General features: G+C 49.3%; 1 pseudogene across 1 annotated transcript in view; it reads right to left on the reverse strand.

The window, feature by feature from the left end:
• LOC144152662 (dnaJ homolog subfamily C member 13-like) overlaps window positions 1-25,529 on the reverse strand; it is a 144,133-nt pseudogene that overhangs the window by 102,768 nt on the left and 15,836 nt on the right. The window contains exons 8-15 of the transcript XR_013319203.1: window positions 21,515-21,606; window positions 14,900-15,078; window positions 13,787-13,869; window positions 8,474-8,631; window positions 8,309-8,408; window positions 7,464-7,571; window positions 6,073-6,228; window positions 2,331-2,387 (exon numbers count right to left, since the gene is read on the reverse strand). The product of XR_013319203.1 is annotated as a dnaJ homolog subfamily C member 13-like (transcript). The remainder of the gene's footprint in view (window positions 1-2,330; window positions 2,388-6,072; window positions 6,229-7,463; window positions 7,572-8,308; window positions 8,409-8,473; window positions 8,632-13,786; window positions 13,870-14,899; window positions 15,079-21,514; window positions 21,607-25,529) is intronic.

Consider the following 25,529-nt stretch of genomic DNA (forward strand, 5'->3'; position numbering starts at 1 on the left):
TGTACACTACGATGTAGCGCTTACATATTCAGCGGAGCACTGATACCTGACGGCACGCCAGTTACGTTTGCCAATATCATACCTCATATATTGATCCCCACCATTTACAAGCCAATGTGTGTTAATTTCGGGAATATTCAACGTAAATACGACGGATAATGCAGAATTACAATCGGGCATCACCACACGACAAAAAGTCATCTTGTCGTGAGGTGAGCGCCCGCAAACATTCATCTGCTACGTACATCCTCTGCGAGCAGCGCGCAGACGGGCTTAGAATATAATCGGCGTCCGCGACTTAACGCTTCTTCGAAATATCGTCACATGGCACAGGGAGCCTATAGAATAAAGGAGAAACTGAAATCAGATGGCCTTATCATACCACACTCTTCCAACGACACCTTTCATCGCTTGTGAACTGCCTACCCTATATACTTCCAAAAATGCGTCCGCCGAACGATCAGCTGTTCGTTGAAGTCGAAAAACAAAACGACAGTGAACGCGAGGTTTGTGTATGTGATTACTAAAACGTCCATTGCTTGATTCCGCTCTGCATTTGTACACAGCGTCCCCCTCCCCTACCCCCCCCCCATATGTCTCGCGATATAGCAGTGCATTTTGCGTATTGTTGGTCTGGTGAGCCCTACCTGGCTCAAGTTTCGACGAACGTCTTTAGCATATCACAAGCTGCATTGTGTTGTTTTTTTTTTTCATTTCCGTTAGAGCTATTATGTTTCTTCCGCACTTGCGCAGCATGTATTTTTCCGTGGTTTCATATTAGATTGCCTTGGTTCTTTCTATAAGGCGTGTGTGGGCACATATTTAACGAAGTACAGGCTTGGAATATACTTAACATTTTCGCATGGTTTATATTCTTATAAAAGGCATAATGTATTGTCCGGGATTGGTTGATCACATCCCCGAAAGATATTTTTCTGCGACGTATATATTCGAAACGAAGCCGCATTCGTTGTCCACGCCGCAAAATGAAGCCAACCTCTCCCTGTGCAGTACCAGGTCTAAACGAGGCGACAGTAGAATTCATTTGTGCCTGATGTATTTGGAGGTGACAGGGGTGATATGCTGCTATCGTCGCCGACGCCCGGAAGAGCGGCGACGATGCGCGCAGAACCGCGTCCCCGCGGGTGGCTCTTGCAGGCGATCGCGTGCTCTACGAAGACGCAGCTGCCTTTTAAGTGACCTAAACGTACCCTTTGCCTATAGACGTCATCATAACAAGTTTTGTTTAGGGCGCCGAAAGGCGAAAAAAAGCGAAACAGAACCAAAACACTGCACGAGCCCCTATCAGCCACGCAGCGCAGATCCCGTCAACGCCGCGGAGAAGCGGCGGCAGGCGGCGCAGCGATCGCGAAGCTCGAGGCGTATAGCACGCGTCAATCGCTGCGGACCCGCCTTTGCCGCCTTTGACTCGGGATCGCGCAGGAAGGAGGAAGAGCAGCCGGAAGCCAATGGCAGTGACGCCGCCTGTGGCCGACCTCGCCGGCGATTGGGCGAATCAGGGGGCGCCTTCGCCGTTGCGTCAGCCGCGGTTGGCTCGCTGCGGCAGCGCGCTCATCGGCTGAGAAAGGCGATCTTCAAAAATTGTTTGCAAATTATCCGTACAACGTATGGGGCTCACACTTGGCTCAAACATCCCCCGTTATGTGTTCTACCACCTGAATGCATTTGATTGCCACCTTCACAAAGCTTTTCTGTGTCCCTTCAGGATACCGGAGTCTCGACCCGTCTTGCAAGAAGGAGGCACAAACACTTTGAGGCCCCAGTAGCCCGGGGGGGTTCCCTGCCTCCCTCAGCCATCCTTCCCGTGCGATGCGATGCGATGAGGCTTTGAGGGGGGGGGGAGGTAGGAGGAAAAGGCCCGAAACTGTCTGGCGAAGGGTGCCGACACCTTATCAGGCCTTTCATGTCCTTCCCGTGCCCAGAGGACCAATACACAGCGCATCGAGGGGGCTTGCAGTGTGGCTACGCTCGCACCTACCTGGTTGCAACGGCCATTAACACGTCTGTCCTTATTCTCTCCCCTGCTGCGCTCAGAAGCTGCAACCGCCCCAGCGCAGGAAGTGTGCCCTCTTTTTGGAGGGCCTTGCTACCCACTCACTCAGCTGTGAGGAAACAAATGCATGCAGAAACTGCCCTTGCCTAATGGCTGTACAGAAGGAACACTTTCAGCCACGCGCACTCTCCGATCAGAAAGCAGGCCAGTCTGGTTCAACACGCAGTCCGAACGTGCGATGCGCCCACCGTGCAGTGAAGCACCCAACCATCGCCCACCTCAGGTGAAGGAACCAAGGCCGACGTGGCCTGCTCACCTCGATGATGGCGCGCATCACCAGGCCTGCTCCTTTCACAATGGCCACCGACGGGTGCTGCAGAGGGAGAAAGAAGCACTCCATTTAAGGCCGCGCCCGCACCCAAGTCACCACGGCTTGCCAACAGCACACAGGGGGGGGCAAGGGACATAGAAGCAAGAGGAAGACTCACCTCACCATGGAGCATTTTCAGTGAAGGAATACGTGTATGCACACTGAACAGGCTGCTACGTCGGAACGAAAGCACAACCAACTAGTATGCACTGAAAAATGGCCGTAGGACTTGGTGTGCTATCTAGTCATGCAATTTCTTTACACCCCCCCCCCCGAGTACAGTTGGGGGATAGCTTACACACGTCTGACCTAACTTAGCAATATAACATGCCTCCATCACCTCAGGCATAAACAACACTTTCACTTCTCAAACACTTTTGTGACCGCACCTATTCCCATCGATAGTACAGTGGAATCTCGGTGATACGAATTTCGTTGTGATACGAATTTTCAAAATTCCCCGGCCAAAATGCATTGCCCGATATGTAAAAAATTTCGGATGATCCATACGCATTTATCACTCCGGTGCGGGTGATACGAACACGCGAGCCGCGAGCAGACGACTGCGGCGTGGACGGGAGGCGGGAGTGTTTGTGCAGCCGTGTGGCCTTGGTTGCGGCACAAAAGCATTAATTAAACGTGAACCGCATGGAGCGTTTTCTGCTCACGAAAACATGCCGTGCACGCCACAGGCACGCCATGGCACGCTGACGCTGCCGCGAATACCACCCGCATGCTACGCGCGGCGCGGTAAGTGACGACAACATGGCGGCGTCAACGGCCGCGAAGTAGGGCGGGTAGCGCGACCGACCGCTTCGGACCGCGCTTTAGGATGGTACTTTTAAGGAACAAGTGAAGTTGCTTGTACAGTAAGAGAGCTGATAATGTATCTGAAAACGACACTATAAAGCATCATCTGTGCGGCTAGGGAAAGCGCCTATCAAATATCCGCCACCGTGCACATGGTAAGCCTAAACATCTCCGGCGGGGCCAGCTGGCTGTCCGCAGCGCTTTCAAACTGCCGCCATGAACAGTGCGCCTCCCCATCGGCGCAAGTCGGCAGGCTCCTCCTACTGCCACGCGCTTCGCGCATCATTTTCCGAGTACCCCAGCGTGGGGGCGAAATCGTCAACGCGGGCGTCAAAAGAACGCGCGCGCAACGCCGACACACCCGAATCGCATGTGGTGTGCGCGCGTCGCGTCGGAGATGAGCGCACGTTCTTTTGACGCTCACGTCTACGATTCAGCCCGGCGCCAGCCTCTGCCTCGGTAGCCGCGAACAGCAGTGGGAGGAGCCTCAGGACTTGCGCCAATGGGGAGACGCGTGCCTCATGGCAGCAATTTCGAAGCGCTCGCAGCAGCTGGCTGGGCCACCTCCGCGGCGGATATTTGGCGCGGATGCCTTTTTATAGTGCTTCTCCCACACTGTTAGCTCGTTTCCCGCATCAGCAATTTAGTTTACACCTTGAGCTGCGTTTTAACAAAAGATTAGAAGCGGTCGCTGAAGCTACCTGCACCTCTTCACGGCAAGAGCCGACGCCATGTTGCCGCCGCCTGTCGCGTGCGCGGCACATTTCCATTTTTTCTCGTTTTCTGATGATACGAATTTTCGGGTGATACGAATATTTTTGCTGCCCCTTGAGATTCGTATGACCGAGATTCCACTGTAGTATGCTATTGATGAAAACAAATTCAAATTTTGGTGCTCTCCGAGCGCTTCTGGACAGCCACCGCCATATCCAAAGGGTAAAGGAGGAAGTATTTCATCACTTTCGTTTTCGTGTTTCTTTTCTCCACTGCAGGGGGATTTTAAAGCTGTTAAAGCTTTGCTTTAAAGGGACACTGAAGTGATACGTAAACATTGCGGGATTACTTGCGCAAATTGTAGTCCGGAGTCCCCAGGCCATGTTTCGACCACCCTGGGCGCGTTTACGCGATTTTATTTAGTAGAAAAATTAATTCGAAAATGCTGTCCTCCTCTCTTTACGCTCGCCCATTTTCTGCGGCGTTTTCGTGTGACGTCAGGAGGGGATAAGCTGGCAATTGGCCGCGCTACTGCACGGCTCCCCGGCCTTCAGACAGAGTCAGTCGGCCCAGCGTTTCGTCCGCCGGCCGCCGACGGGTCGTCGCAATTCGTTCGCTCAGTTGAAACGAAGCCAGGACACGTTTGTGAATGGTAGAATTTGCCTTTCTTTACTTGTTAGTTTGTACACTGTATCTAGCTCCAAGTCAAGGTCGCTTCACACAACGCTGCACAAGCGCACATGCGACGCTTCGCTGACTGGTATGCCAGTAGGAAAATATAAGGCCTCTTGAAGGCGGGAGAAGAGTCAGCGAAGTCAATATAGGTACTAAGGAAATAAAATCAACTGATATTTTTACCGTACAGCGTAAAAATAGGGTGCGAGAAGCACTTTTTTGCGCTGGGCGAACAAGCGGAGCGGTCAGGAGCACGACTACGCATCTGCGAACGCTTTCCCGTCTACAAAATGCAATTGCTAGACGTGAGCTATTGTGGAAACTCGGGGGACGCTTACTGCACGAGCGCAATACAACTAATAGTCACATAAGCTGCTTGAAATGTCAAAAATAAAGAAAATTGTAAACTGGTTGTACAATATATACCCTATATTACCGTTGCCAGCCGAGCCCGCTTCGTGGCCGAGCGGTCTGGGTTGCTAGGCGTGCCACCGCAAGTATTTTGCAAGTCGTGAGTTCGAATCCCCGCGGGTACGTGCTGTTTTTTTTTTTTTTGTAAGTTAACTTTTTCGTTTTCCGCCGATGTTTTCTATATTGAGTTCACCTTTTTTTGGGCCGCAACGTTCATGGCTCCACGAACTAGTTCACAAAACGCGCGCAGGCTGGCACTGGCGCGCTACCGAGTTCTCGTTGGCGTGCTGTTGCCGTAAGCACCGACTGCTTGCAGGCAGTGGGCACAGGCCAGAATGAACAGACCCTTGGCCTGGTGCGAACACGCTTTTTACGACACAGGCATGAGGGAGGCAAGCTCCAAATATGGGGGAAAAGCGCATGACATTTGGGCGTCTGCGGGTACGCGGAGGGCGTTCATGCACTGCGTAGGTTTCGGCTAGTGAATGCTACGATTCCAATCCGTCCTAGGAGGCTTATCTTTATGCATTTTTACAGCTGACAACATGGCAGAAGCGCGGTACGATTATTACTGAGTTATTGAGAATGCCCATCCTACAACGCCAACGGTTGTGTTTTACAGAACCGAAACCGAAACCGAAACTTGTTTGGTTGCTCACCTTGGGCATCGTCCAATCACAGTGCGGCTCCTCCTAACGTCACAGCTTTAGTTGGTGCGGCCGCCGCAAACCGCGCATGGTAGTTTTTCTTCTTTCGCGCTTTGTAAAATAATTACCGATTTGTCAACCGAATAAACGATGAAAAGTGTGCTAATTTGAGCCAGTCTACGCAGTGCAAGCAAAAACGGGAGCTTGACAAATTCACTTCAGTGTCCCTTTAACAGCTTGTGGCTAGCACTCTCTGCATAGGGGTGTGCCGGGGAGCTCCGTACAATTTCTTCACTGTTCCCTGCACAACACGCCTCTCTCAATACAAGTACACATAATCCTAAGGGGCAGCGAGACGGCCATTTCCTCTTGGCGTGAAGGCACCCTTCCAAAGGGCCCCGTTCACCGAGCCATGCCAGGGAGGGCCTCACCTGGAAGAGCTGGAAGACCACGCGCCCATGCGAGGCCACCAGCTCGAGGAGTGCGTCGAACTGAGCCCCGTCCGTCGTCTCGCTGTACGGCGGGCACATGGCAAACGTCAGCAGGTCCAGCAGGGCACTCACCACCAGGGCACCTGTGCCCCGCTCCTGCATCGCCACCCAGCAAGGAGTCGCTCATGAGTCAGGCTCTCTCTTGAAACACCAGCTAGCTGCACTACCTGTCCCCTGTGGCTAGGAAAAAAGTGCCACATTCCAAATTTATTCTGCAGTTGGTGGCTTCACTCTTCGCTTACTTGCAGTTGCTTCACCAGCATCTACAATGGGGGAAAAAGCCGCCGCTGCAGTGTTTGTGTCCTTTCTAGCATTAAGAGCTCTACTGGAACTGACAAAAAAAACCAGGGTTTGAAAGGGCTGCAAGTTATTTCTCGTAGCTGACAAACCACCCAACCTAGGACTTCAATTTTTGCTAATGCAAATAAAAAATACATTGCATGTTCCAAAATGTTTTTAAATTCTTTTTATTATAACATGTAAGCTCATTTTTGAAAAAAAAATTTCCACCCTTTGGCAAGAGTCTGCGCATGACAAATTTAATTTTCCATTTGACCCTCCCTTCCATCTCTATAACCATACCATTAAAAAGCATATATATTTGGCTTCATGTTCATGAGCCTCTAATATTTTTGAACCTAACATTTCTTGCACAAGAAAAACCTTACTGGAACCCACAAAAAAGGGTACTTTTCCCCTGGTATGGATACAGTTAAAAGTAGGCATGCAATCAGAACAGCAGCAGCGAGAGCACGGTGCATTGCTTTGGAATATGTTGCCCAAATGCCAATGCAAGTTTAGCTGTTTATACTTGACTGCAAACATATATGCAAAACATAACACACGTTCTCCCGCAGTTTTATTGTCAGCATAATAAGCCTCATTTGTCAGCACAAATTGTCAGCACAATAAGCCTCATAATTAGCCTCAATCTAAAAAAAAAAATCGAAACGGACGTTTCTCATTATTTTTTACTTACACTTGTTGCACAAAATCACGGTAGCAAACTAATTTTTTGATATAGTAGCTCTACGTTTGCTAGAAGAGGAGCCATACTTTGCAGGTGTGTTTAAGAATGCCTGGCCAATACCAAGTCCCTCGCAGGTGTTGAGATAGAGGCTGAGAAAGCGGCCATCCAGCGTCTACCGATTCCTGGACACTCTTTTTTTCTTTTCTGCCCGTTGCAGGGCGTACAAACAAACACCCCGGAGCAAAGTGCAGCAAAGTGGAGCAAAGTGCAGCAGCCACACTTAAAAAAAAAAATAGAGAAAGAGAAACCGAGTGCATTCACAGGTACCCTCGCCCAGAAAGGAGGGGGAGGGGTGACCCACCACGTGGTGCACAAAGATGGCGAGCAGGTTCTCGAGGAAGGCCTTGTTGGACAGCAGGGCCCACTTGTTTTGCTGCTCGTGGTACAGGTCGCCCCCCTCGTGCATCGGCTGCAGTGCAAGGAAGGGCACACGCGGTCACTGCCACCACCTCTGACACCACTCCCACCCTCCCCCCATCCCAGCTTCAACCGTGCCTGCAAACACTACACGTGGGGCAGACACATCAATAGGAGGGCATGGAGACAGGTTCGAGAGAGCGGCTTCCAGGCTGGAAACTTGGCAAAGGGCTTTCATGGCACAGGGACATCCGATGCTAAGGAGAGGAAAAACTGCCACAATGTTATGGGTCATTGCTGCCCCTATTACCCCCTCCCCCCAATGACTTGAGATATTCCAGTACCTTTGGCGGCCATCTAGAAAGACATGTTTGTCGATGAAATATGTATGGCGCGAGTGCAACATCACTAAAAGTGCTTTATGCGTGGATTTATGCTCTTTATGTCAACATGCTTTACCTGTTTATTCTAAAATATGAAATGGTTTCCATTTCAACGTTCACCTCTCTCTAGTCTGCAACCTCTTGCACAATATCTTGGGGGCGTAAGACTACAAAGGCTTCACAGCTGAAAAGTGTGCTAGAGCAGTGTCCACCACCCATGCAGGCCCACTGGGAGAGACCTTGAGGGAGGCGAGACCTGTCAGGGGCGCCAGTCCGTGCCTCACAGCGGGTTTGCGATAAACGTTCATGCAAGAGCCCAACAACGCAAGGACTAAGCGTGGGGACTGCTGCGCGGTAATCAAAGTTCTCTCCCCCCACCGATAGAAAGGGAGGGACGTGCACGTGCCTGCATGAGGGCGCAGAGCATGTCGATGGTGGCGTGGGCCACGCCGGCGTCGTCCATCTTGAGCGCCTTGACCACAAGCATGCCGACGCGCTCGCGCACCCTGCGAGGAGCCAAAAGTGCCCAGTCCTCCTCTCTTCCGTCTCTCCCACAGCAGTCCTACAGTACCTGGAGATCTGGTTGAAGGCGGCGAACCCCGGCCGGGAGGCAAACAGGCGGCGCAGGGCATGCAGCTGGGCCTCCACCAGGTCCTCGGGCAGCTCCTGGTCCAGCACCGACAGCAGCGCCTGCTGCACCTGACGCTCCTTGTTGTCCCCAAAGAAGCCCTGTTAAGGTGCAAGATCAGGGTGGGTACAGGGGTAGGCGGACCCCGCACGATACACTGTAATGCTCCGGTATGCGACAACTTGCGTGTAACCTGCCCTTGCCATTCCCTCCCTCATATACTACCTAATGACTGGGAGCTATGTGCAGCTGAGCTTTCATGTCACATATTGGGCGCATCGACAAAGGGCGCCTAATGCTGGATGTTCGCGTGTACTATAACCCGCACCAAAAATGTGAAAATTTCAGTAGCAAAGTAGGGGTGCGGATAATACGCGGTGTTTTCCCTTTAGTGCAGCTTCACGGCGATTCGCATTCTGCCGTGAAGCTCCTATGTAGTAACACTGACTAAGCCTTCTGTGGCAGCAACTGCGCAAAACATACCGGGACAAGGGAGAAAAAAACAAGGACGAGCGCACTCTAACAATTGAATTTTATTGGTGAATTGTGACTTTCGCCTTGCAGTCAGTCTACTTGCTAAATATACGCTTTTTTCTATCTACATATACAGCCATGTCTCGTTAATATGGACGCCTCCGTTCCCCAGAAAAATCATCCATAATGTGAGTCGTCCATATTAGCGAATCAAGGCCAAAAACCCAAACAGCAAGGAATAATCGTTGAAGAAGGTTAATGCTTCTACACGTTTTCTTTTTGCACCGAGCAGCAGCTCCCTCCCTTCGGATCCCCCTCTTCCATAGCACAGCTTTCACGTACCGAACAGATGCTGAAGGCGCCTCACTTTTCAATTGGCACATTTCCTTTTTTTTCATCTGAGCGGAAACCTCAGTCTGTTCACGCTTACCACCAGCCACTGCGTCCGCCGAACTGACCAGAGATATAGAGAAAGAAAGCCAGGGAAGCGTACAGCATTGCCTATTCTGCGCAGCGAATATTGGCATGAACTATTGTCGTTCTGTTATCTTGTTCTGAGCTACAAGACTGGCTCTTTCCGGCATATGCCACGCCGAAAAATCTTCTTTGATAGGGAACGGGTGACACCCTGCATACCCTAGAGTGGTGCTCGCTGAGTACGAATGTTCTCTATCTAATTCGACGGTACTTGAGGGAAGAGCACTCCGAGATAAATGCATGCTTCAAGCTTTGTATGCTTCGGCCAACAGTGAATTCTGGTACGCGCTGGGGCCTCTGGTGGTCACGACTCACGAGTCATTTTTTATAATTTTTGCTTTGTGGACGGGTGTCCATAACAACGAGACAAAAATGCATTTATTTGCCTGTTTCATCCCCCAAATAGCCGTCTATAGTCCGGACTGCGGATTTCTATATTAACGGGGCAGAATTGCATGGCGAGAGACCGGTTGCCGAAAATTTCGTCCATATTGCGATGTGCCCATATTAACGGGATCCATATTAACGAGACATGACTGTAGTATGTGATGTGTTGCTTGAGCAGTAGCTTTGCTATCAAATGTGCAGGCAATACGCGAGGATGTTTTTTTTTTTCTTTTGCGGCGGTCTGAAATTGGGGGTGCGGATTATATGCAGGGGTGGTTTATACGCGCGAAAATACGGTATTGTGTCCCTGGTCAGCTCCTAATGGGGTTCTACCTTCCATCTTCCTTACAGGCCTGAAATGCTGCCCGGTCTGTCTAGGTTTATATAACATTGCCAGACACCAGGGAGGCTGCACCTGATGAGCAACCATACTACAAAGAGCTCCCCAGGACACAAATCCTCACCAATGAAAGGAATGGGGTTCCTTGGTGTAGTGTTTGGCCAAAGACCCCCCAAAATGAACTGGCAAACAACTTCCCAGCCTTCAGTCCCCGTTATGTACAGTTCAGCGCAAAAATAGACAGGGACTAGCAAAGACAACACAAGAACGCCGTATCCCCGTCTATTCTTGCGCTGAACTGTACATAATGGAATACCAACTAGGCCAGTCAGTTACGCTACTAAATCATATTTCAGTCCCCAGTTGCTGTTGAGCACCTGCCCAAGGCAGCAGGCACAACAGCAGTGTAGCTGAAAGTGCTAACACTCCCTGGGTCCAGACAGGCTGCCGATGGGAACTACTGCATTTTCGCGCATATAACCCGCACCAAAAATGCGAAAATTTCAGTGGCAAAGTACGAGTGCAGATTATACACTGGGTGTTTTCTTTAGTGCAGCTTCACGGCAATGAGCATTATGCCATGAAGCTCCTACGCAATAACAGTGACTCAGCCTTCCATAGCTCTAGCGAGAGCAGTGACACTGAGTGAATTGTGACCTTCGCCTTGCAGTCAGTGTATTCTACTTGCTAAATGTACGCTTTTTCTGTATACATGGTATGGGAAGTCTTGCTAGAGCAGCAGCTTTGGTGCACCCTTTCCTGTATCAAATGTGCGGGCAATACGAGAGGATTTTTTTTTTTTTTTCCGGTGAGCTGAAAGTGGGGGTGCGGATTATATGCAGGGGCGTTTTATACGTGTGAAAATACGGTACATGTCACCATATTTGACAGTCAAACTGCTGCTAGCAAAGATGGCTTCTCTGCAGTGCTGCACGAACTCTCCGAAACTAAACGGGACACCTCAGCACTGAGCCAAACCAGAGGACACGAGAAGAGTTTACGGTGCCGACAAGCAGGCATATTCTGAGCTACCATGGGCAACCCTGAGGAAAAATGAATCAGGGGGTTGGCTTCTTGACAAATACAGTAGCCGACCGTTTTTTCAGACTCCGAAAATTCGGACTTGCTGGATATTTCAGACTTTCCTGAACTTGCGGATTTTTCGGGGTGCTCTTTTATTCGGACTATTTTTCATTCCCCTCCAGGACAGAAAAATCGGTTGGCTACAGTATGGAAATAACAAGTACCGTGGGTGAGTTTCCATCATTATTGTCACCAAGCGAACTAAGAGATGCAGGTTCAAAGTAATCAAGTTTACAACCCACATCTGCCTACACAGATGAAGTTGGCAGCAGTTTCTACGAGAATATATTGCATTGGTGGGAAGATAAAAAGTTCACTACTCTATCATCACCTTCAACACAAAAATAAGAGGGGAAAATGTTATGGTAAACGTAAGGTCCAATCCACAGCTGCAGTTTATAAATGCAAACGTTTTTTCGCTGCTTTTCCACGCTTTGTGTGATCTGCCTGTAGCAATGAGCGTGCTACATCGAGTCTACGGGGGGAACCAAACCTGTCGGGAGACAATGCTTGAATCACGAGTGGTGACGGCGCGCCGAGACTTTGGCATATTTCTGTGCATTACAGTGCTTCCACAAATGTTCTGCTTCGCATTCTGACGACCAACACGAGCTCCGAACGAGTTGACCACATTTCCCCGAGCCTTCCTTATTTTGCTAACATCGCACTTTTCAGCCCATCATGGCAGTCTACAGTAAAATCCGAAACTGTCACATGCTCAAAAGTCACTAATGTGGAGTGTGGCACTAGTTTTAGACAAGCCTAACTGCTTGTTGTAAATGGTCGATAAACCTGGTGCAGCCTCCAAATGTGCTCACTACAGTGGTATTCCAGAAAGCGGCTCAAAACTATCCGAGTCTAACATCAACACTACAACGTCCTACATGTAGCCAAAAAGTTTGTTCGATCGCGAACTTTGTCACGTCGAGGTCTGCCCAATTCAGTAATCCAAATAAGGCTAGAGAAGGTAAGAGCAATCGTCACAGCTGTCAGCAGCCCATTAACAAAACTGCAGCAATAATGTGAAAAGCACCAGCTGCTCTTATGTATATCACAAGCAAATGTAGGATACATAACTTTGGCTAATATTTGATAGCAAGCCAGTGCCTACAGTGTTCACACAGCCCAGCTAGAAACTTTTCACAATGCTTCGAAACCAGTTTGGGTGTGCCCCTTACAATCTGTGCAAGTATAAAGCCCCACCTAAAGGCGGCCATGATTTGCGCGCCGCTTTCAATGGATGTGCTTCGTGTTTGGCAGACACTGACGGCGGCTATGCTCGTTGTCTTTTGTCCTCGCCCAAGTGGTCCGGAGTCCACCTCCACTTGGCGCTTCTTTCCAGAGTGTCTGAATTCCCCCCAAGTTTTTGTTGACAAAAGCACCCAGCACGATTGTTTTTTTTTTTTTTAATTGCGATAGATTGCCCTACGGCATGACAGGAAGTGTTAAAGATACAACACTGCACCTGTTTCACGCAAAAATTCAACAAGAGACCAGGGCTGGGGTTCCCATATACAACGCTTGAGATCTGGGGTTCTCCCAGGATGGAGCCCTGTGCGTCCCAGGTGTTGCATTCGGGCGTCTCTAAGACCTGAGCAAGCCCACAACAGGTGTTCAACGTTGGCTTCTGACGCAGGAGTAACACAGAAGGGGCAGGTATCCGCAAACGGAGCGTGATATCGGGCAGGCCAAGCGTGGGTAACAGCTGGGGATAACGCCACCCCAACCCGAAGCCTCCGCAGCAGGACCTCCTCCCAGCAAGCGAGCCCACTGGGGAGGTCAGTTCCACGCGGTGGAAGTAAAGCACACGTGGCGCGGCGGAGGTTCTCGTCTTCCACCAACAGTTCTACGGAAGATACTGGAAGAACTGGTAGTGGCCCTGGGAGGTCTCTGCCAGTGTGGGCAGGAAGCGTGTCCCGGCGAATCCACAACACACGGACAGGGCTTGGGCAGGCGAGCAATTGTCGCTTGCATGTGTCTGGAGACAGCTCAGCGGTGCGGTCTGCTTTTCTGCTTGACGAGTGCCATTTGCCGGCTACGTTTTCATACTCAAGGACGCCCGGAAATGATTGGCTTCTTGGACTTATAATTCCATTTACTTATCAAAAGGAAGCCCTGGTACATACAAGCAATGCGCGCCAACTTCATTAAGCTGAAAGTGTAGTGATAAGTTCATCCGTTAAATCGCCAAAAAGAAAACACGCGTTTTTATTAGGAGCAAAGATTGGGAAATTTAAAAAATAAGTGCATCGTCTGGTTGTCCTTCTTTGTCACTTCCATTGCGCTGTTTCCGCTGTCTGCAAAAGATGTACCAACCAGCCCAAACTTCTAACATGCTGAAAAATCTGCACACCAAGGTTTGAGTAGTGCATGGACCGAGCAGCCACAAGCATGACAGCTGGGCCCCTGTCACAAACATCATGCTTCCCGCCGCTGGCGTCCCCCTCCCCACCCAAGCTTCCCTGCCCCTGAAAGAGAGCCCCCAGGCCACTTGCCTCCTTGTTGGTTGTGTTGAGGAGCCCACTGTAAGGCACGTTGCTGTTGAAGCGCAGCAGCAGCTCAGCAAAGCTCCAGTTCCCTGCACACACACACACGCCCAAGGACAGCTGCACCCACTGCCTCCCAAGACGGAAAAGACAGAGCACTGCCAACTTCGCTTGGGAAGAAATCACACACACGCACATGCAGTGAACCCGTGTCATCACGAATCTCGAATGTCCCCAGCTAGGGAAAGAATTACATAAAACAGAAACCCACCACAAAAACTACATAATCACCGGGCACATGCAATAACCTTCGAAAGCAATCACAATCTAGGAAGACATCCGAATGAACAGCTGACTGACACCGCTGTTTTCTCCCTCTTTAAGATGCTCCAACAACCTCTCTCCTGTACCTGTCAGTAATAATAATAATAAAAAAAACCCTATCGCCAAATTCAGCTATGCAGGGGCAATCTCAGTACGAGGCTTTTTAAGCTCTGATGTTTGCAAAGGTGAATGTATGTGCCAATTTGTTTTGCGCATTTCTTTCTACACGGAAAAGAGACACTGTAGATACTCCTTCAGCATGTTAAGTCTAAGAATGAGTCATTTTTCCAACTGGTGCCAGTCTAGGACATTAAGCCTAGGAACGTTTAATGGCGCTTAACAACGTTAGGCTTAACGTTCAATGTTTAGGCTCAACAATAGGCAACCTTCTGGTCAAGCCTTATGACATGCAAAATGATGTCATGACACGTCATACAACATGCCAAGGTTGTCATACAACATACGACAAGACATACGACATACGACAAGACATACGACATACCGTACATTCAGCTGAGGGCACCAATGTCAAAGCATGATGTTAGGCCTAGCATCTAGCGGTCGCATACCCACATCACTAGAGGGCACTAACCTTTCCACAAGCGAGTTATGAACTGTAAATGACGGGGAGCCAAGGACAGCAATGCTTTTTTTTTCTCACCCCCGTGTTGGTGCTCCCTGCACGCGCTGTGGCCAGCTGCAGCAGTTGCCATGCTCGAGAGCGGCTTCAGACACTGTCTCGCCCCTTTCACAGACTCACGTGGACAACGACCCCGTGCCCCTGACCAGTACACGCACCCATGGCTGGGGGCGTGTGCAGCATGCGCAGGTAGCTGGCCTCGACGTCCTCGTCGGGCGGGCATCCCAGGGGCCCCACCCGGCGGCCCCGCCCCCACTGGCCCGGCCAGCCGGACACCAGCACACCCTCGTTGCCCGACGCACGCACCCCGTCCACCAGTGTCGCCAGCAGCGCGTCCCTGCCAAAGGGGAGAAGGTGGGGGCAACCAAAGGATGACACAACTATTGCACAGAAACACTTCACAAATTGAACAACTCAAAAGCACAAGCAGCACCAAAGAGAACTAATGGCGAATTCCATTGGGCGAAAAGGAGCAAGTGCAGCGAGTAGCCAGAGCAGCACATGGGAGTAACGGGGACGTGTGCTTTCGTTCCGCAAATGAAACATTCGCGCTGCTCCGGGAGCAGATAAAAGAGAGGGAGGTCGTGATGTTAAGGGTCATGTGACCAAACTTTCCCCGCGCTTGCTTCCCGGAGCATTTCGCGCGCTCGCGTTGTCCGCACGCAGTTATTCCGCGCCAGTTTTGCCAGATACGTGCCAGTGGTTTTGTGTCTGCCTTCCTCACGGCGACGAATGATAAAGTAGGCGACGAGTGTTAAAGTAGCAGCAATTCCTCGTTCAGACGGCGGAGCTTAGCTGCTGCCATACGCACTGAACGACTATCGTGGCTGCTGGATTCCGCCATTTTTCCCCCGCCACCCCGGGGATAAAACCAGAAGTGATGTAAAAGAGGTCATGCGACTTCCTCAGCGTTCCCTGTTACTCCGCCACTGGCGACGGAGTATTGAGAACTGCTCTCGGCTGTTCTCGGCGCCAAAAAAAAGCTCCTCCTCGACCAATGAAACACAACACCCCTGCTCCTGCCCGACCACTGGAAGACGCCAGACCTTGCGAGAGCACTTTGAGTGCAGTTAGAAGTGCTCCTGTTCGCCCAATGGAAAGCGCTATAAGAGTGCCAGAAAAGCATTTCCGGAATTTTGGGAGCAAACTGGCAATTTGCACGGCAGAGTGCTGATGATGATTGTAGAGTTCAACACGCCGAATCTACACCTGGTCTATGAAGTGTACCATAGTGGAGGGCTCCGGCTTTAATTTCAACCACCTACCGGGGATCTTTAATGTGCACTAAAATTTCCACACACAGGCGTTTTCACTTTTTGCCTTCATGTGAAGAGCAGCCACAGGACCAAGCAAAAATATGCAGTTCTTATTTTTTACCCTTGAATATGTGAAACAGAGAGCATTACTTTTTAGATTTTTAGCTTTTTTCGGTTGCAGCGTTCGCCACTGGCATCACTTAGGTTCTCCTTAGAAAAAAAACATGCCGTCCTACTTGACAGATGCCTCCTTTCCTACAGTAGGTCACCAATTCACTCGCGCGTAAGATTTTCAAGAAGCTTGAGAACGCCGAAACAAATGACGCAAGTTGGCTGCAACGTAGGTATATGAGAATGGCGCAACCGGGACTCCCGATCACTTCCACATTTTGTTCAGTTAGCCAGCTTGCCGGCGTAAGCGAGTGTTGCCCCATCCTGTACCCTGAGTGATACCCTGAAGTCCCCAAAGGGTAAACCGGCTTCGTTTGGCGACTGCAAAACCACCTCGAGTTATGGAAAGACAAGAGTGCAACAGTACAATAGTACCACCCCCCAACACACAATGCGATCCAAATGGGATCCGACTTCGCACCGTAGTGCGTGCATGCTGATCTTTCGTTATTCCGTGCCTGCACTATTTAAGCATGCTACACACGTCCGCGGTGCGGGCCAGTTTCAGCCCAAGAAAAATGTACGTGTCAGTGCATGCCCTCAAAACTGCAGCGCTCACAAAATTCACGTCATTTCTGAATAATACAGAGTTGGACGGTATCATCCATGCTGTAATTTATTAAGTCGGTCCGAATTCTCCAGCAAAAGCGTTGGCTTGTGTTGAGAAACAATTGAAACGTAGGGAAGGACGCGCCAATATGCCTGAATGCTCGGTGATTGTAGTTCAGCGCACTCAACCACGGAGCTTATACAATGAGATGAACCGTAGCAAAGGCGTATTTGTCACGCCGAAACTGAAACCAAAATCAGTTTATTGGGAACTACAGTGGAACCCTGATAATATGACTTTCAAAGGACCTTGCAAAAGAGCCGCATGACCGGGGTTTGGGTAAATGCCGGCCTAGTAGACGGTCTCACACAATAGGTGGGTTAAGAACGTATTTAAACTACAGTGGAATCTCGGTCCTACGAATCTCAAGGGGCAGCAAAAATATTCGTATCACCCAAAAATTCGTATCATCAGAAAACAAGAAAAAATGGAATAGTGCCGTGCATGTGACAGGCGGCGGTTCCTGCCGTGAAGAGGTGCAGATAGCTTCAGCGACCGCTTGTATCCTTTTGTTAAAACGCAGCTCAAGGTGTAAACTAAATTGCTCATGCGGGAAAGGAGCTCACAGTGTGGGAGAAAACCTCACTATAAAATGCCGTCCGCGCTAAATATCTGCCGCGGAGGTGGCTCAGCCAGCTGCTGCGAACGCTTCAATATTGCCGCCATGAGGCACACGTCTCTCCATTGGCGGAAGTCGTGAGGCTCTTCCCACTGCCATTCGCGGCAACCGAGGTAGAGGCTGGTGCCGGGGTGCCGGCCCGAATCGTCAACGTGGGAGTCAAAAGAACACGTGCTCATCGTCGACGCGATGTGCGCACATGAACCGCATGTGATTTGTGTGCGTCGGCGTTGTGCGCGCGTTATTTTCACGCCCGCGTTGACGATTTCGCTACCGCGACAGAATCTACCTCGCTCAGAAAAGTGGGAGTAGCCTGCCGACTTGCGTCAATGCATTGAGGCGAGGCGCGCTCTTCATGGCGGCAGTTTGAAAATGCTCCGGACAGCCCGTTGGCCCCGCGGGAGATGTTTAGGCTTACCGCGGTTGCGGATACAGTTGAACCCCTTTATAAGAGACACGTACCGGGGAGCAGTTTCTGTCTCTTATACGAGATGTCTCTTATAAGCAGGGAACCATGTTTTCACTTACTAATCAGACCCTAGTTCAATGTGGGCACCGTATGACTAAAATAAGCTCAAAGGAACGCTACAGCATGTTGCAAAAGATTCATTCTAATGTATGCTTGGCCCAAAAATCTATGAAAGTTTGTTTGCTTCACGACTGTATTTAACTGTTTTTTACAACCGATTCCACAAGCTTTTTTTCCTTTCCTTGTTTGTGGAAGATGAATCGTAGATGTTGAGTTCACAAGCCTGATGAATAGCCAGAGCGCACAGCTTCTTCCGCTGTGTGCTCAGGCTATTCATTACGCTTGCAGGACTCAACATCTGCGATGCCTCTTGATTTGGAGCTACACGAGTGGGAGAGCCCGCATGTGCGATCGTGCTCCATTCAATGGATGGCAGTAAGCTTCAACCACTTCAGTCAGTTGCATTTCCACTGGCAGGGCTTCTCATCGTCATTTCATAGCTGACTGAACTACTGTGTGTTTGCTGAAGTTATAATAAATAGCGACTGCAGGCGTCTGTCGTCCACCTGTGTTTCCACAGGAAGCAACTGCAATTAGTGACTGGTGGCACTGCATCTGAAGTTAAAATGTCTGTTACAAGCGAGATTATTGATTAAACTTCAAGGATGACTTGTCCCTTATAACCAATCTTCTACATTCGATGTCTGTTATAAAAGAGGTCGATTTAATGGGAAAGATAGGGCAGCCAACCATGTGGGTGAATAGTGTCTCTTATACCCATTTGTCTCTTACATCAGTGTCTCTTATAACGAGGTTCAACTGTATTTCATTGGCGCTTTTCCTACCCGCGCAGACGATGCTTTATAGTGTCGTTTTCACCCACATTATCAGCTCCTTTACTGTACAAGCAGAAGCGGTCGGTCGAGCTACCCGCACCACTTCGCGGCCGGTGACGCCGCCATGTTGCCGCCGCTTGCCGCGCCGTGCGCAGAATGCGGGTGGTATTTCGTGGCGGCGCGTTTTCGTGAGCAGAAAACGCTCCACACGGTTCACACTTCAACATAATCAACAAGCAAGTGGCGCAGGCAACACGGCAAGGCGACAACAGGGTAACTAGAGTGCGGGGCAAGACCTCGGAAGCGAGGGTTGTGGAGAAGGCAAAATGGCGAAGGTATTCACCGTCAGAAATGTGGGAACGCTTGATTGCCGTGGTTTATTAAAAAAAGTGTAATACAAAAATGGACGCTACAGGCACCCGAGCTGCAGCCAGCGGAAACGAAAGGTATAGAGAGAAGAGATTGTAGCGGGATATAAAAGAAGGGAGGGAGAAAGACCAGGCGTCGAGAGGGCGAAACGTTCTGTTCGGAACACCCACGAGGAGGATTACCGTCAGCGGGGGAGGACTAATGCTTTTGTGCCCGCATGCAACCAAGGCCGCACGGCTGCACCAACACTCCCGCCTCCCGTCCACGCCGCAGTCGTCTGCTCGCGGCTCGCGTGTTCGTATCTCCCGCACAGGAGTGATAAATGCGTACGGATCATCCGAATTTTTTTACATTGCATACAATGCATTTTCGCCGGGGAATTTTGAAAATTCGTATCAACCGAATTCGTATCACCGAGATTCCACTGTACTATATTCAGTGCGTTCTCACATAATGTGTAAACCTTTAGCTAAAATCCCAAGTTTCTAAAAAAAAAAAAAACGCCTATTTTGTGCCCCCTTCCCTTCATGGCTTCTTTGCTAGCCCGCCAGCCATGCACCGCACGCCACGCAAACCCCACGCTGTCAGGCACTGGTCCACCAAGCCCCACCTCGCGCGCGCGTGAGATAGAAGGTTGACCCATGTTGGACTGACACAGCCAAGCGAATTGAGAGGGAAAAAGGCGAGACTGCGAAACTGCCAAGCCCAATGAAATGAAGGATAGTATCAGGCAGCAGAAAGAAAGCAACCAAGCGATAATGCAGCTTTCAAAGACACTGAAAAGCAAGAGGGGAAGAGAGCGCTGCGAAAGGAAGAAACTTCAGCGGGCGAGGAAAACGGGTGTTCGGTCATCGCCGTAAGGTTGCGTTGTACGATGTGTTTCCACGTTCGTCAACCCGATGGGAGCTTCAAATCTGCGGTCCACCGGCCACTTGGACTTTGACTTCTCGCGATTGGTGTGTTGGTGTTCTGCTGCCACGTGGGGCCGTCGACGGTTAACTCCCGCCCACCAATACACGCCTGCTTGCTTGCGTCTGTTCAGCAGATCGTTTGTGGACCTTTGCACATCAAGCAGCGTGGATGGGGATTAAGAATTATTGAAGGTTGGGATGAGGCGACGAAGCAGTGTAAAAGAAGAGAGAAACGCTGGTTTATCCCCGCCAGAGTCCGTCGTATGAAGCGGACCGCGTGCACCCAAGAGTTTTAGTATCGGGGTTTTTAATGCATGGTTCCTATGTGGAGTTCGCCAAGACCACAGTTTATGTCATAAGAAGTGGGTTGCTGTAAAACCAGGGGACGTACCATCGGAGTTCCACTGTAATTTGGCGCAGTAACACAAAGCAGAAAGCTCGCCCCCCCTCTTCCCCCAAGACACCCCTTCTAGCTTTCACTCCATTGCCACGGAAAGTTGTCCCCGAGTATAGAGAATTACGCCCAGCAAGTTTGTTGTCAGGCAACTGTTTGGCCCACCACATTACCAGCCTCATATCTTTGCCCCTCAGCCCTAGGCCAAACCCTCGGTTGGACTCAGCTGATGCGAAGCTTTCTAATCAACCTCTGGTTGAGAAGAAAACTCATGGTTGACCTCCACACAATAGGCAAGGCACAGTCGTAAATAGCCTCCACAAAGTGGGCTCTGTGGTGGCTATAGGGGAGAAATGTTTGCACACCAAAGATGGATACCAGGGAGCGCGTCAACTGAGAATTAGCGAAGCTGCCGCATTCGTGGACACCTTTCCAGCTGCCCATGATGTCCGTGGTGGCAATCGGGTGCAAAGAGTGGTGGATTGCAATGGAGCAGAGACTGTGGGTTCGATATCGCCAGTGCCAAGAAAGCGCCCCTGCTCCATTCTGCAACTGAACACTAGTGCTTGCACATTTGCTCCAAATTTCAAAGGGGTGGTCCAAATTACACCTCGAATTACCTATGCGCCCACATTACATGCAAGTTTTCCTGGCAGTTCCCTGTCTCTCGACTCACAAAAACAAAGTTTACCGAGTGTCATCAAGTATACACTTGTATTTTTGAAATCTGAAATACTCTGAAAGTAATCAGAGCTTCTAAACACTGCAACTCAAACTGAACATCCCATTACACACTCCGTGTCTGAAAGTTCTGAGTGCCTGCATACCCTTAGTGAAAAGTCTATTGATACTTAGATTGAATGTGAACTCTGTCAAGTCACCATCAAGCACCTCATTAAGTTACTCCTCAGCAGTATCCCGCCTGCCTGGAAGCACCTGAATTCCCATATCGTAAAAACTGGGAAATCTCTCTTGGAAAGATGTGTGAGAGTTGTTCAGGTGTGAATTCCCGTGACTGCTTTGCTGCAGTCTGGCAGTCCACATTTTGGGTGGAGCAGGCATTTTAGGCAGTCCCGCAAGAACACCGTAAGGCTTGGGCGGCCGCTTGGGCGGCAGCCGAGGAGGCACCACCACTGACCGGTTGCTGGAGCTGTAGCGTCGGGCGTCTCCCTGGGCGTACTCGATGGAGAACTGCTGCACCTGGTCCCGGAACCGCACCAGGCGGCACACCTGCGCAACCCACAAGGCACGCACCCTTTTTCACACCACACGCCACCAAGCACTCTCATCTTCCTGCTTACGAAGGCTGGCCATTCTCAGTCATTCATTTCCCCTAAAGGGGGCGTGAAGACAGTATTCGGTTTGCTTCATTAAAAAGAGTGCTCTGTCCTGATAACAGTAATTACAGGGTGCGGTATGAACGACCTGACACAATTTACTGTGCGGCACATGAAGGGTTTCAATTTTAAAAGGATGATCGCGGCACAGAAAGGTGGCAGGGAGTGGCGTAAAGAAGTCCTCACAAAAAAATGCGTGATGGTAGAGCTTTAGAAGTAGCAAATAAACAAGCGATTTTGGGGTGACATGAGAACTCTTGCAGTTCGGCACAATTCTTCAATGACGTTACACTGGTGCGACGTGTGTAATCAGAAAAAATAAAATGCTCATTGCGTTTATTTTTTCCTATTGCCCACATCACACCAGCATAGTATTATTGAAGAACTTCAGCATAACTTCATTGATGGCCCACCCTACTTCCCGGCTGGCTGGAGGGCGGGGTATTCCCTGCCCTCCAGCCAGCCGGGAATATTTAGTGTATTTCCCCACAAAAGGAACATGGAGTAAAAAATTAGAGTTATGCTGCAATGCCATGGTAAACTACAGTTAACACTTTCCTGCACACGCTTATTCAAATCGATAGTATGCTATCGGCGCTTTCAAGTTTAAATTTTGATGTTCTTCCATTCGAATCTGGCACTCCCTGAATGTGTTCTGAGAGCTGGCGCCACCTACTGAGTGGTAAAGACACTTACATCCTCTCTTACTTTTCTGCGCACCGAAATTTTTAAAAGCGTGGCCGGTGTCACGTGACAGGCACTCGGATGATACGGAGGTGGCATCAACACCACATGCTGCGGTGCCATGGGAACGCCACATTTTTAGCAATTTGGAGGATTCTACTTGCGACTTTTTGGATGACATTAGCACCGCTGACTCAGAGTACATATCCTCGTCACCAGATTCATGACATTTCAGCACTGAAAGTGACAGTGCGCCAAACTGGCCCAGAACCTGGCACCCCTGCTCAACACAAGCCCCAGAAAATGCAAAATTATTGAAACTGTGAATAGTGCTACGAATAAAAAAGAGTGGCGCAGAAAACCAATGTTTTCTGCAATGCATGTGTGGCCAACCTATGTTTCGAGGAACTGCTTTGCACAGTGGCACGAAACCCATTATGCTTACCTTCTTTTCGTAATGCAATAAATTTTACAGTTAGGCATTCGATACTTGCAGGAGTTTTGCACTGATAGTATATGTACAAATTGTATATCTTGAATTTTTTGTGTTTTTTCGGTGTGGAACAAGACCGAGGTTTTTGCTTATTTTTTTGTCTTTGTCCCAAAACTTTTCCATGCAGCTTTTTTTTTTCTTTTTCTTTTTTAAATAAAAATTCGTTTGAAACCATTACCACTGCAAAGGAAATTTACTTTTCTTAAATTCAATACCATGCACTTATATGTGTCATACTTTTTCTTACGGGAAAAAATTGTTCGCTGGGCTACCCAAAATCGCTGCTTTTCCCATGGGCGGGCTACTTAAAAGAAGGAATACACCAAATAGGATACCCAGATAAGAGAGCAACCTGCACAATTGACAATGTAATTTGCGGAGACAAATTTTGATCATTAAGAAAATTTTTACAGCATAGAGTGAATCTATTTCTTTAAAACTACTATAAATAAAAACTTCAGTGCCCTTGCAATCTGTGAAGAAGGATGACCAGCAAAGCTGGCTGCAGTCCAAGGAGTGCACGAAACAAAACACGTTTCTAATTTGCAATTGACCTTACTTCCTAGCAAATTAGCTGAATGAAACTTTGAAGGGCTGGAGCTTCATTCTAGAGGAAAAACATTTGACTGCCCGTTTCCCTCCCACGTTGTAGGCATCTTACTGTCTAACACAACAGCCCACACCACTCAAACACGGAGGGCAGCAGGCAGGTCGCATTGGGCCATGAGACGTTCCCGTTTAACCCTTTCGCTGTCACTGACGTACCGGTACGTTTTCGCATTTCCCTTCCGAAGTGTCACTGACGTACTGCTACATTCTTCATTGTGCGTGGTAAAATTCGTGCCATAGCGCAAAGCGGGCGCACTGTTCGCAACATCGGTCGAATCTTTCTAGTACCATGTATTTTCACTCGCTAGCTCTCACGACGGTATACTGAAGAGTACGGAACGACCATGCCCACCTTTCGTTACTGGGGCGCTTGGTCGCTCCGCACACTGTACTCTGTCGGGATGAGTGACCATGCGGCACACATGCTATTACGGAAGTAAAGGTTGTTGTGCCATCCGCAAGGAGTTTCTAGGTTTTTTTTTTTCTGTTGGTGCGTCTGCTACAGCGTGCCAGGGAAACCCAGCGCACCGTTGCCCCTCCAATAGACCAAAACATGACTCGATTGCGGCTTTCGCAGGCTCGCTGCGCCCTCACTTGCCACAGTCAGCAGGAAACGAGGTTGTTGTACCAACATTGTATCCCCTTTGTATCTCTACCTGCCACCATGATTTCGCAACATGTCATTTGTGTGCATTGTGTGGGCTGCTGAAAGCGCTCCCTCCACGCGGGCAGTTACTTTTGGATGGCTGGCCATGTAGAGCCTTTGACTGCAGACAGGAGCAATGGTTCTTCCAGTTTCGATCCGAATACGAGCCAAGCCGAATTTGCATTCTGAGAGTTTTTCATACGAGGAAAGGGTGTGAATTCCACACCGTCAGAGTCTGATGTTGAAGGGGGGACACCCCTCTTAAAACTATTTCTTTTAATTTTTAAGTAAACTCTGTGAAACTTGTCAGTCTTGCTGCTTTTCCCCCACTGATTTCAAATATGGCATTATTTTTTTTTGTTGGTCAATTAGGTGCCAAGATAATTAGAGGTAATTAACCATTTTTGGAGGAACAATAGACAAAACTGTGTTGGTCAGAAAACTGTAATCTTTACATTTTCCAACACTATGAACCCTGGTGAGTGCAATAAGACAATCGGTTTTTTTATGCGTCGCTTGGAACTAATTTTACAGCTCATTAAACTTCAGTGTTTGAAGTTGGCACTCAAAATGGCTCCTTGCCAGTGTTGCCACCAAGGTTTAATGAGCTGTAAAATTAGTTCCAAGCGACGCATAAAAAAACTGATTGTCTTATTGCACTCACCAGGGTTCATAGTGTTGGAAAATGTAAAGATTACAGTTTTCTGACCAACACAGTTTTGTCTATTGTTCCTTCAAAAATGGTTAATTACCTCTAATTATCTCGGGACCTAATTGACCAACAAAAAAAATAATGCCATATTTGAAATCAGCGGAGGAAAAGCAACAAGTCTGACAAGTTTCACAGAGTTTACTCAAAAATTAAATAAGTTTTTTTAAGAGCAGTGTCCCCCCTGAAACCGTGGGGTCGTCGTCCCAGAAGCGGGCACGGCAAACTGAAAATACCTGGAAGTCAGGCTATTTCTCAACCACACTCTTTCCTTTCGACGCATTACATTCCGGATGCTATCATAGTCAAATAAATCTATGCTTCTTCCTTGATGTTCTGGAAACCAAGCCGACACTGGGGGTGTGTCACAGCCAGAAACACCTGACAGTGAAAGGGTTAAACGACGTTCTATAAGTCTACGAGACAGTGTTCCATAAACTGTCGAGACCCTTCCCAAAGCTTAGTTTGCCAAGCAAATTGTGGTTCCCCAGTACAGAGGCATGCTTGCTCCACAAGCGCTGCAAATTATTCAGACATGTTGCAGGGCATTATGTGCAAGTTCAACTTTTGCATAAACAAGTTGGGTTTGTGGTGGGGATGGACCCTGTGGCTCTTAGCCGCCTCAAAGCCAGTACGCAAATTTGGCATGCTGCCCACTGAAGCAGCATTGTGACC

Source organism: Haemaphysalis longicornis, unplaced genomic scaffold (genome assembly GCF_048455015.1).
Source record: "Haemaphysalis longicornis isolate Haplotype H1 unplaced genomic scaffold, Haemaphysalis longicornis Haplotype H1 scaffold_9, whole genome shotgun sequence".
Classification (NCBI taxonomy): domain Eukaryota; kingdom Metazoa; phylum Arthropoda; class Arachnida; order Ixodida; family Ixodidae; genus Haemaphysalis; species Haemaphysalis longicornis.